This window comes from Bubalus kerabau, chromosome 18 (genome assembly GCF_029407905.1).
Source record: "Bubalus kerabau isolate K-KA32 ecotype Philippines breed swamp buffalo chromosome 18, PCC_UOA_SB_1v2, whole genome shotgun sequence".
Lineage (NCBI taxonomy): Eukaryota > Metazoa > Chordata > Mammalia > Artiodactyla > Bovidae > Bubalus > Bubalus kerabau.
Genome location: NC_073641.1, coordinates 15,203,541 through 15,215,567, shown reverse-complemented (window position 1 = coordinate 15,215,567; position 12,027 = coordinate 15,203,541). Strand labels below are relative to the sequence as shown.

Here is a 12,027-nt window from a genome sequence, read left to right as displayed (position 1 = left end):
ATGCGAAGAGTTGACTCATTGGAAAAGACTCTGATGCTGGGAGGCATTGGGGGCAGGAGGAGAAGGGGACGACAGAGGATGAGATGGCTGGATGGCATCACTGACTCGATGGACGTGAGTGTGTGTGAACTCCGGGAGTTGGTGATGGACAGGGAGGCCTGGCATGCTGTAATTCATGGGGTTGCAAAGAGTCGGACACGGATGAGCGACTGAACTGAACTGAACTGAACTAAATAAGATTATGGGACTTTTATGTTGATAAAATAAATAATTTTCAAAACTTTATAATCTTCATAAACTCTTATGAACCAAATAACATTGTTTCAAAATATACAAAGCAAATAATGTCTGAAGCAGAAAGAGAATCTGAACAACATCAGTAATAAAGGTTACTCTGATATCTATATCTAATCTATATCTATGTATGTTTTTTTTTCAGCCTCCATGGAAATATTATTAAAATTATCTAAAATAAATCTTAACAGTAAATAAAGTTTCCAAAAAGAAACTCCAAAACACAGTCGCCGCCCCCACGATGTGCCTGTGATCTGGCCTGTTGCAGAACTGTTTTGAATTGCATACCTTCTCCAGGTCTCCAGTTTACATGGTCCCACCAGTCCCTGATTGTTTTACTTATTTGTATTACTTGCCTGGCCCTGTACATTTGAATTTGCGGCCTTTGATAAGGGCCTAAAGTTTAGTAAGAGGTTCTTACTGTCTTTGTTTGGGCTAACACCTATTACACAGGGGTTTATACTCACAGAATCTGTTGGGGGTTGGGATGGGGCAATCTCCCAAAGTGTGAAGTAAGTTCAGTTGAAGCTGCATTGGAAAGGCTGCGGGGGGCTCAGCCAGATTTCGAAGAAAGGTTGGCTGTTTGATCTTGAGTTAGAGGCGAGTGAATGACATCTTCCTAAAGCAAAATAAGAAATGTAAAGATGATCAAGCAGTGATTGGTAACAGTTGTAGATTTATTTGAATGGTTTTAATGGGATTTTCTAAAGGCAATGGTATTCTGAAATTTCTAAATATATCTCCTGCTGCTGCTGCTAAGTCGCTTCAGTCGTGTCCGACTCTGTGCGACCCCATAGATGGCAGCCCACCAGGCTCCCCCATCCCTGGGATTCTCCAGGCAAGAACACTGGAGTGGGTTGCCATTTCCTTCTCCAATGCATGAAAGTGAAAAGTGAAAGGGAAGTCACTCAGTCATGCCCGACTCTTAGCGACCCCATGGACTGCAGCCTACCAGGCTCCTCCGTCCATGGGATTTTCCAGGCAAGAGTATGGAGTGGGGTGCCATTGCCTTCTCTGAATATATCTCCTAGGTATATTTATTTCCTAGGTATATTAGTATTCATCCTTGCTTCATTCTGAAAAGGACTTGAGGCAGTTACTAAGACTGTGACACCCCAAGGGAGGGAAACTGTCTGCTCCAGAGACAAGCAAAAGAGAGGTTTGAGATCAATGTTCAGTTCAGTCGCTCAGTCGTCTCCAACTCTTTGCGACCCCATGAACCGCAGCACGCCAGGTCTCGCTGTCCATCACCAACTCCCGGAGTCCACCTAAACCCATGTCCATTGTGTTGGTGATGCCATCCAACCATCTCATCCTCTGTCATCCCCTTCTCCTGCCCTCAATCTTTCCCAGCATCAGGGTCTTTTCAAATGAATCAGCTCTTCTCATCAGGTGGCCAAAGTATTGGAGCTTTGGCTTCAGCATCAGTCCTTCAGATGAACACCCAAGACTGATCTCCTTTAAGATGGACTGGTTGGATCTCCTTGCAGTCCAAGAGTCTTCTCCAACACCACAGTTCAAAAGCATCAATTCTTCGGCACTCAGCTTTCTTTATAGTCCAACTCTCACATCCATACATGACTACTGGAAAAACCATAGCCTTGAGATCAATAGTAAAATTGGCTAAAAGCCAGTCTGGTTTTTATAGCATTTACACCAATATCCTAAACAATATCAGTGATAAAATACTCCTTCTTGCCATGATGGACAATTCTATCATTTATTTTAAATACAAACAGTGTTTATATCTATTTAAAATAGGTGTTTGTATTTATTTTGAATTGTGTTTCAAAGTTGCATATCAGAGCCTATAAATTGGAAAATAGTATCAACACTTCATTTGTAATAAAATTTTATTTTCAGTGAAAAATAAGTGCAATATGTCTATAAAACAATAAGTTGGATTTCTATGGGACTTAGCCTGTGACTTGCTTAGATAAACTGCCTAGGTAAGCTGCCTTTCTCTTCAAACCATTGATCAGCTATTACCACCAGCCTAGTCCTAGTTCCAGATGTACAAGCTGGATTTATAAAAGGCAGAGGAACCAGAGATCAATTTGTCAACATCTGTTGGATCATAGAAAAAGCAAGGGAATGCCAGGAAAACATCTGCTTCTGCTCCATTGACTACACTAAAGTCTTTGACTGTGTGGATCACACAAACTGTGGAAAATTCTTAAAGAAATGGGAATACCCAACCACCTTACTTGCCTCCTGAGAAACCTGTGTATAGGTCAAGAAGCAACAGTTAGAACTGGATATCGAACAATGGACTGGTTCCAAATTGGGAAAGGAGTACATCAAGGCTGTATATAGTCTCCCAGCTTTTCTGACTTATATGAAAAGTACATCATTCAAAACTCTGGGTTGGATGAATCACAAGCTGGAATCAAGATTTCTGGGAGAAATATCAACAACCTTGGATATGCAGATGATATCATCCTAATGGCAGAAACCATCCTAATGTGATATACTTAGGCTCATAATAAAATATTTATTGGATGAGTTTTTCCCTAAAATGGTGCATATTTGTCATTTGTCATCTGTATGCATTCAGTCCACTTGTAATGAGACCTCAAGCCAATTCCATGTACCTTTTCATCAGTTCTTCTCTGTCAGACTGGGATTTTTACCTTTCCTTGTGGTAGGCACTCATCACCTTCCTGTTGCTGCGGTATTTGCTGTGTTTCCTTTGTCCTCTCTTTCTATGAGAGGAAGGGGAAGCCTGCAGATTGAAAATGTTTTCACTTTTAGGCGTCTTGTTTTTTCAAAAGTTAGGAAGCAGGCTCTGGCAAGGTAGGTTAACATAGGCACCTGGTGTGGAAGTTCTAGGAACCTGCCTACATGACTTTCTTAGGAAGGTGTTAAGCTCCTAATGGTGTCTTCCTTCTCAAGAAAGTCCATTAAAGTCTGTTACTCAACTTTCAGGCACAAAATAGCCCTCTTCTTCTTGGTGGAGTGCCTGTCTATTTCCATGGGCGGTGGCATGTCCATGGTAGGGTGGGATGGTGAGGAGGGGCACTTGTACCACAAGGAGACAGAAAGTTTTAGGACTGGACTCAAGGCGTTGCACCCACCAGCTGTACAAGATGAAGGGAGATTTGTTCCTTTGCTCTCTATTCAGTGTTCTTCTCCTGAGTTGTTCCCTTACTGTCAGGTGATAAAAGGGACTCTTGGGTCTAAATTTCTATTTCTAAAATAGAAGCCACTTTGGAGCACTCAGGGATCTTACGTTTGGCATCATTCCAGCTAGTGTTGCAAGGAAGTGTGAAGTTGTTTGCTGTTCTCCAGACTCAGAGTGTGAGGACTAGCCTGACTTGAGCACCGAAGGAGAGCAGGGCGGGCATGGCTGTGCTGGCGTTCACCCTTGTCAGCGGTGGGTTTGTCATGCTGGCCACAGGTGAGGAGGGATTTCAACCTCTGAGCCCTACACGAATTGTTCAAAAGAGCTTTGGAAATCTTCAGGCAGAAGTGCTATGAGGAGGATGACGCAGCTGAGAAAAGAGAGAGATGGGGCCACAAGCTCTTGTTCTACAGGCTTTCCTGTTTCCTTCCTTATCTTTTGAGAAAGAAAAATGCATAAAAAGCAGCCACTCTGTAGCTTGCAGGGGATTGACTTTGACAAATTTGAAAAGGACCACAAAGGATTGACTTTGGGGTATAGAAATGGCTAATTCTCAGAAGGAGAAACAGGTATAATGGTTTTTAAACCTCTTGAAGGGAATAATTATGAACATATGACTTGGTATATCTATTCTATTCTTGGACATATATTCAAATCTACAACAAAGTTTCTTGGGTCACTGCTCATGTCAGAACCCTTGAAAGGCTGGTTCCCCAGGGTTGTCATACGGCTAATACTCAGGCAAGTGGTGCAATAAGGTGCAACTAAAATGACTTAACTGGCAGCACAGGCACTAACCAGCCAACTTGGAGCCCTGAAGAATCTATATATATATATGCATGACTGGCACAGCTGTGTCAGTGTGGGCTGACTGAGGGTTAGCGCTGGGAATAGTGAGGGGTGGGGTAGCTTTGGGGGTTTCCCAAGTGGTTTAGTGGTAAAGAATCCACCTGCCAATGCAGGAGACACAAGAGACTCGGATTTGATTGCTGGGTCGGGAAGATCCCCTGGAGGAGGAAATGGCAACCCTCTCCAGTATTCTTGCTTGGAAAATCCCATGGACAGAGAAGCCTGGTGAGCTAAAGTCCATGGGGTCACAAAGTGTTGGACACGACTGAAGTGACTGAGCACACACACAGGTAACTTTGGAAACGTCAGAATGTCTTCATTGGCTATGCCACTCCAAAAGAAAACATGTGCGCATGGGTGTGCATGCACAAGTGTGTGTGTGCATGCGTGCACACACACACACTAGCAGGAGAGAAGTGAGGTTTATCAAAACCAGATTAAGGCATGCCAAGGCAACAGTCTATAATTAGCACCAAAATATCACTGGAATAAAAGGGAAATATACGACTTAACTCAGGGATCCTAACAGAACTGAAGTATAAACGCATTCCTCTCATTGAAATAAACAGTACCCTTAATAGTGGAAGTATACGACACTGATCTACTGAGTAGTTCTGTAGAGGGCAAGATTCATAGTGCAAAGGCAGGTGGTGAATTGTTCTGCACCAAACTTGGTAACAAAGGCCACAGAAGTCAGTGATTCCTGATCGTTAGTCATTGGTATACTCAGATGTCACAGTGGGTACCTGTGTTGCTATAAGACTTCATTGGTGCTCAGTCGCTAAGTTGTGTCTGACTCTTTGTGACTTCATGGACTTTAGCCCGCCAGGCTCCTCTGTCCATGGGATTTTCCAAACAAGAAAACTGAAGTGGGTTGCCATTTCCTCCTCCAGGAGATCTTCCCGACCCAGGGATCGAACCTGCATCTCCTGCGTCTCCTGCATGGTCAGGTGGATTCTTTACCACTGAGCTACCTGGGAAGCCCAAGACTTTGTTACTCTCAGCCGTAAGGTGGCGGGGCAGGGCCTGCAGTGGCAGGAGCTCCTGAGCAGCCTCGGGAGGGTAATTCAAGTGGAACTCAGGCTGCTCTGTGGCCCCCTTGGAGACAACTGTGTTGAGCAAAACCCAGCATGCATGGCCTTAGGTTGCTGTTCTGAGTGAGGTCAGGGGGCTCTTTTCCCCATAGACCTACTTCAGCAGCCAACTGGAGACTACACTCTGCCACCTGTGGACATGGGCCTGTGGAGCTGTTGGAGAATCTGTGTGTTTGCTGCCCCAAAAGTAGGTGATTGGAGGTGGGGGAGGTGCAGAGGTTGACTAGGGTTCCTTGTGGGCCAAGCTCTAGGTCCTGACTCTGCATCCGTCTAAATACGTTAGTTTTCCATTAATATTCCCACAAACTTAGTGGCTTAAAGCGACACAGGTTTATTATCTTACAGTCCTGAGGTCAGATGTCAGAGATAGGATTCACTGGGCCAAAAATCAAGATGTTGGCAGGATTGCATTCCTTCTGGAGGCAGTAGGAGAGAATCTTTCTGTTCCTTAACCTTTTCTAACTTTCTGAAGCCACTTGCATTCCTTGACTTGTGGCCCCTCCCTCCATCTTCAAAGCCGACAGCATGGCATCTTCAAACATCTCTCTGACTCTGCCCTCAGTTTCTGTTGTCATATCTTCTCTGACTCTGACTCGACTGCCTTCTACTTTTTTTTATAAGAACCTTTGGGATTACACTGAGTCCACATGGGTAATCAGGAGCATCCTCCCATCTCAAGAGTCTTTAGCTAACCATTTGCTAGTGAAGTAGCATATTCACAGGTCCCAGGAATCACAGCATAGATATATTCAGCCTCCCACACAGATGAAGGCTTCCTTGTCTGTTTTGTAGGTGATTGGTTCTGGAGGGTGACATTCATACCCTCCAACTTAGAGTGTTATTATTTTGAAGTGTCTGAGGTAGTAAAGTTCATTGGATCAAAAATCTGTTCCCATCATTAAATGCATTTCAATATTATATTGACACTGAAAAGAAAGAAGAGTGGTTAGATTTTTAAAGTATAATTTTCACTGTTGTGAAATTTTCAATGGTTATTTATTTTCAATGGTTTTACAATTTTTATTATATGTATGTGTACAAAATTTCACATTGATGTGACTCTCACAAATTTCAAGGGTCACCAGTAAAAACTGTTGATCAGGAATTGTGTGTAGCCATTTCAGCCTTAAAATCTGATATAAGAAAGTTATGCTTGTTATCTTCATGGAAGCAAGCTCAAGGTTCTCATTAAAAAGTATGATAAGATTTGGGGAAAGTTTTATTCTAGTTCAATATTCAACATATTCCCTATTATCTTTTATTTTTATCATGATTATATAAAAACAAAGAAAATGTAATGTTATTACACCAAGTTTCAAAGAGATATGCTCAAATCTCCCCCAAATTATCTCAGCATGGTATATAATTATTATCATTTTCTGTATGTGGGTAATATGAAAAAAGATTGAGGAGAATAGACTGGGTGATCCTTTGTGATTGTGCAGGACCAACTCAAAACAATTTCAAAGGAAATATTACATAATGATAGAAAATTACATTATAAGATCAACTGCAAAGTTTAGAACACATAATAAATCTCTTAATTTGACCATAAAGAAAGAAGTATATAGTTGCTCCTTGTTGTCTATGGAGGACTGGTTCAAGGATTTCCTACAGATATGAAAATGCAAGAATGCTTCAAGTCCCTTACACAAAATGATGTAGTATTTGCATGTAACCTATGCAATCCTTCTGTATACTTCAAATTATCTCTGGATTACTATAGTACCTAATACAATGTAAATGCTATGTTCAGTTCAGTTCAGTTGCTCAGTCATGTCTGATTCTTTGCGACCCCATGGACCACAGCACACCAGGCCTCCCTGTCCATCACCAACTCCCGGAGTCCACCCAAACTCATGTCCATTGGGTTGGTGATGCCATCCAACCATCTCATTCTCTGTCGTCCCCTTCTCCTCCTGCCCTCAATCTTTCCCAGCATCAGGGTCTTTTCAAATGAGTCAGCTCTTTGCATCAGGTGGCCAAAGTATTGGAGTTTCAGCTTCAACATCAGTCCAATGAACACTCAGGACTGATCTCTTTTAGGATGGACTGGTTGGATCTCCTTGCAGTCCAAGGGACTCTCAAGAGTCTTCTCCAACACCACAGTTCAAAAGCATCAATTCTTTGGTGTTCAGCTTTCTTTATAGTCCAACTCTCACATCCATACATGACTACTGGAAAAACCATAGCTTTGACTAAACAGATGTTTGTTGGCAAAGTAATGTCTCTGCTTTTTAACAAGTTCTCTAGGTTGGTCATAACTTTCCTTCCAAGGAGTCAGTGTCTTTTAATTTCATGGCTACAGTCCCCATCTGCAGTGATTTTGGAGCCCCCCCAAAATAAAGTCAGAACTGTTTACACTGTTTCCCCATCTATTTGCCATGAAATGATGGGACCAGATGCCATGATCTTCGTTTTCTGAACGTTGAACTTCAAGCCAACTTTTTCAGTCTCCTCTTTCACTTTCATCAAGAGGCTCTTTAGTTCTTCTTCATTTTATGCCATAAGGGTGGTGTCATCTGCATATCTGAGGTTATTGATATTTCTTCCAGCAATCTTTATTCCAGCTTGTGCTTCCTCCAGCCCAGCATTTCTCATGAGGTACTCTGCATATAAGTTAAATAAGCACAGAGTGACAGTATACAGCCTTGACGTACTCCTTTTCCTATTTGGAACCAGTATGTTGTTCCATGTCCAGTTCTAACTGTTGCTTCCTAACTGCATACAGATTTCTCAAGAGGGAGGTCAGGTTGTCTGGTATTCCCATCTCCTTCAGAATTTTCCACAGTTTATTGTGATCCACACAGTCAAAGGCTTTGGCATAGTCAATAAAGCAGAAATAGATGTTCTTCTGGAACTTTCTTGTTTTTTTAATGATCCAGAAATTGTTGGCAACTTCAGATGGTCTGAAGTAAGGGTGGTGTCAGTGGTGGCTCAGGACAAAGATACATGTGATATGGATTCCAAGCCAGGCTTCAGCAATATGTGAACTGTGAACTTTCAGATGTTCAAGCTGGTTTTAGAAAAGGCAGAGGAACCAGAGATCAAATTGCCAACATCTGCTGGATCATGGAAAAAGCAAGAGAGTTCCAGAAAAGCATCTATTTCTGCTTTATTGACTATGCCAAAGCCTTTGACTGTGTGGATCACAATAAACTGTGGAAAATTCTGAAAGAGATGGGAATACCAGACCACCTGACCTGCCTCTTGAGAAATTTGTATGCAGGTCAGGAAGCAACAATTAGAACTGGACATGGAACAACAGACTGGTTTCAAATAGGAAAAGGAGTTCGTCAAGGCTGTATATTGTCACCCTGTTTATTTAACTTATATGCAGAGTACATCATGAGAAACGCTGGACTGGAAGAAACACAAGCTGGAATCAAGATTGCCGGGAGAAATATCAATGACCTCAGATATGCAGATGACACCACTCTTATGGCAGAAAGTGAAGAGGAACTCAAAAGCCTCTTGATGAAAGTGAAAGTGGAGAGTGAAAAAGTTGGCTTAAAGCTCAACATTCAGAAAACGAAGATCATGGCATCCGGTCCCATCACTTCATGGGAAATAGATGGGGAAACAGTGTAAACAGTGTCAGACTTTATTTTTCTGGGCTCCAAAATCACTACAGATGGTGACTGCAGCCATGAAATTAAAAGACACTCCTTGGAAGGAAAGCTATGACCAACCTAGATAGCATATTGAAAAGCAGAGACATTACTTTGCCAACAAAGGTTTGTCTAGTCAAGGCTATGGTTTTTCCTGTGGTCATGTATGGATGTGGGAGTTGGACTGTGAAGAAGGCTGAGCGCCGAAGAATTGATGCTTTTGAACTGTGGTGTTGGAGAAGACTCTTGAGAGTCCCTTGGACTGCAAGGAGATCCAACCAATCCATTCTGAAGGAGATCAGCCCAGGGATTTCTTTGGAGGGAATGATGCTGAAGCTGAAACTCCAGTACTTTGGCCACCTCATGCGAAGAGTTGACTCCTTGGAAAAGACTCTGATGCTGGGAGGGATTGGGGGCAAGAGGAGAAGGGGACGACAGAGGATGAGATGGCTGGATGTCATCACTGACTCGATGGAAGTGAGTCTGAGTGAACTCCAGGAGTTAGTGATGGACAGGGAGGCCTGGCGTGCTGCGATTCATGGGGTCAAAAAGAGTCGGACACGACTGAGCAACTGATCTGATCTGATCTGATGCAATATTGCTTTTTACAGTACTGGACCTTGCTTCCATCACCAGTCACATCCACAGCTAGGTGTTGTTTTTGCTTTGGCTCCATCCCTTCATTCTTTCTGGAGTTATTTCTCCACTGATCTCCAGTAGCATATTGGGTACCGACCTGGGGAGTTCCTCTTTCAGTATCCTATCATTTTGCCTTTTCATACTGTTCATGGGGTTCTCAAGGCAAGAATACTAAAGTGGTCTGCCATTCCTTCTCCAGTGTACCATATTTTGTCCACATTTGTCCAAATGCTATGTATATAATTGTAAATGCAATGAAAATATTATGTAAATAGCTGTCCTCAAGTTTAGTTTTTGGAATTTTCTGGACTTCCTCTCCTTCCCCTGAATATTTTTCATTGAGGTTGGTTGAATTTGAGGATGTGAATCCCCCAGGATATGGAGGGCTGACTGTCTATAAGTCTGTATGTGTTTATATATGTAGATATGTGTATCCATGTGTTTATACATGTAGATATGTGTATCCATGTGTTTATATATGTAGATATGTGTATATGTATATACATGATATACACGTCTATGTGTACATGTGTGTACACACACATACACACAGCTTTAGAGGGTTTGTATGTTAAGGTCCCAAACTGGTCCTCCATTGGGCTTCCTGGGGCATATCCAGGCTGCCCTCCTGTGGGCCCTTGAATGAGTTAGTTACCTACCTTGAGTCCCGTTTTCTGCCTCACACCTATGGTCTATCTTGTAAAGTTACTGTGAAAGTTAAAGGAGGCAGAAATGCACCAAAGTGTCTGTTACAACCCCGGATGCTAATAGTGATGACTCAGGAAAAGTTAATGCCCATCTTCTTTGAGCTTTTTGTAAAGAAAATGATTCATGCCTCTAAGTCAAGCCTGGTTTTTCTTTTTTTTTTTTAAGTGAAAAGGATCCATTTCATCAATAGGTGAGCTGAAATCCTGAGATATTGATCGTTAGGATGATGTGCAGCAGGCCTCCCCACATTGGCTTGAACGCACCCCCCCTCTCCCAGGGCAGCCGTCAGGTTCATGCAGCAGTGAGAGGAGGAAGGCTCCACCTTCTTTTCCTTGTCTGCTCCAACATGTGCCAAGCAGTCAGTTCAGACATGGCATTGTCCAACAAGAAGGGCAGCAAACCATAATTTCCAGAAAGCCCATGCTTCAGTGTGAGCCCTGCCTTCAGCTTTTCTCACCTTGGAAAGGTGAGGAGTCACGGGGAAGCCCAGCAGGAAGGCCAAGGTTCCCACCTGCTGCAGACCAGGCAGGGCCTTGGCATCATCCACTGGTATGCAGGCAGCAGCCGGCGCCCTTTGTGGCAAATATTTATCAGGCCCCACTCTGCATCTGGTTTCTGGGTCTAATTAATGAGGTGGCAGAGGGTTTTAGGTTAAAAGGCCTAAAATCCATTTACTGCCTGGGTGGACAGAAGAATTAGGTGACAGATGAACCATAAGGAAATCAAAGCAGGAAATGGGCCCTTGCTGGAGTATACACACTGAGAGATGGCCCTGGATCATTTTTTTTGTGCTGTATGGTCCCCGTGTTTCTGCAGACTCTGTAGGTACTACCTAGTCAATGCTTGTTAGTTTATGGTGTGAAGGATTTTGGAATTATATAACCTCTTCTTTGCTCTAGAAACATGCAAAACCATGGATAGTGAATGAAGAGGTCTGTGTTCGAAGGCTGGGGAGGAGTTGATAGGCTCCAAGGCAGTCGTGCATGAATGACCCCTGTGGGTGAGGGGCAAGGGCAGCCGCTTGTTTCGCTTGCTTGCCCCTCTCCCCCTCACCCTCCAGGACAGAGCCGGCTGTCTCAGGCACTCAGGTGCCTTGACGACCCATGGGTGTATCCATGCCTGATGAGGCCAGGATATTTTCAGGCTTCAGTGTAAGCACAACTCAGCAAAAGCACAGAGGCCTGGCTTTGGTATAATTTGCCACAGGGCTGGTGCCTGTCTGCAGGTGTCTAGATTCTCACATCCTGGAGGCAGTGGGAAGCGGTGAGGGTGACCGTGCTGCTTCTGTAAGTGTGCTCACCTGCAGTGCCCAGGGGATGGACCGCCCAGCTTGTGCTCTGTGCCCCTTTTCTTCCCCTCCCAGGGCTACTTCCTCCCTTGGTTCTTTCCCATTTATTCATTCAGCAAACATTATCTGGTGCTGGGCGCTATGCGTAGCCAGCAGAGACAGAAATAAGCAGGTGGTTACAAACTAGGGGGTTTGTGACATGAAGGCTGAGACCTGGAGGAACTGAAGATGTTGGGCAAGGGTCTGAGCAGGAGGACTTGAGGAGGGTGGAGAGCATTCCAAAGAGGCCCGGAAGTGAGGGAGCAAGTGGGGGCACGTTCTGTTGGGGCTCAAGGTCCTTCTGTTCTCTCCTCCACAGACCAGGACAGGGTGTGGTTGAGAGCAGCAAAGAGGCTGAAACAGGCAGAGCCTGGTAGAGAG

The 12,027-nt window shown here is 43.7% G+C and overlaps 1 long non-coding RNA gene across 2 annotated transcripts in view; it reads left to right on the top strand.

The window, feature by feature from the left end:
* The window catches only part of LOC129633137 (uncharacterized), a 62,125-nt gene extending 60,847 nt beyond the window's left edge, over nt 1–1,278 (top strand). For both annotated transcript variants that reach the window (XR_008704907.1, XR_008704908.1), the window contains exon 5: nt 440–1,278. This is a non-coding gene — a long non-coding RNA (uncharacterized LOC129633137). The remainder of the gene's footprint in view (nt 1–439) is intronic.
* Nucleotides 1,279–12,027: the final 10,749 nt, after the last annotated feature.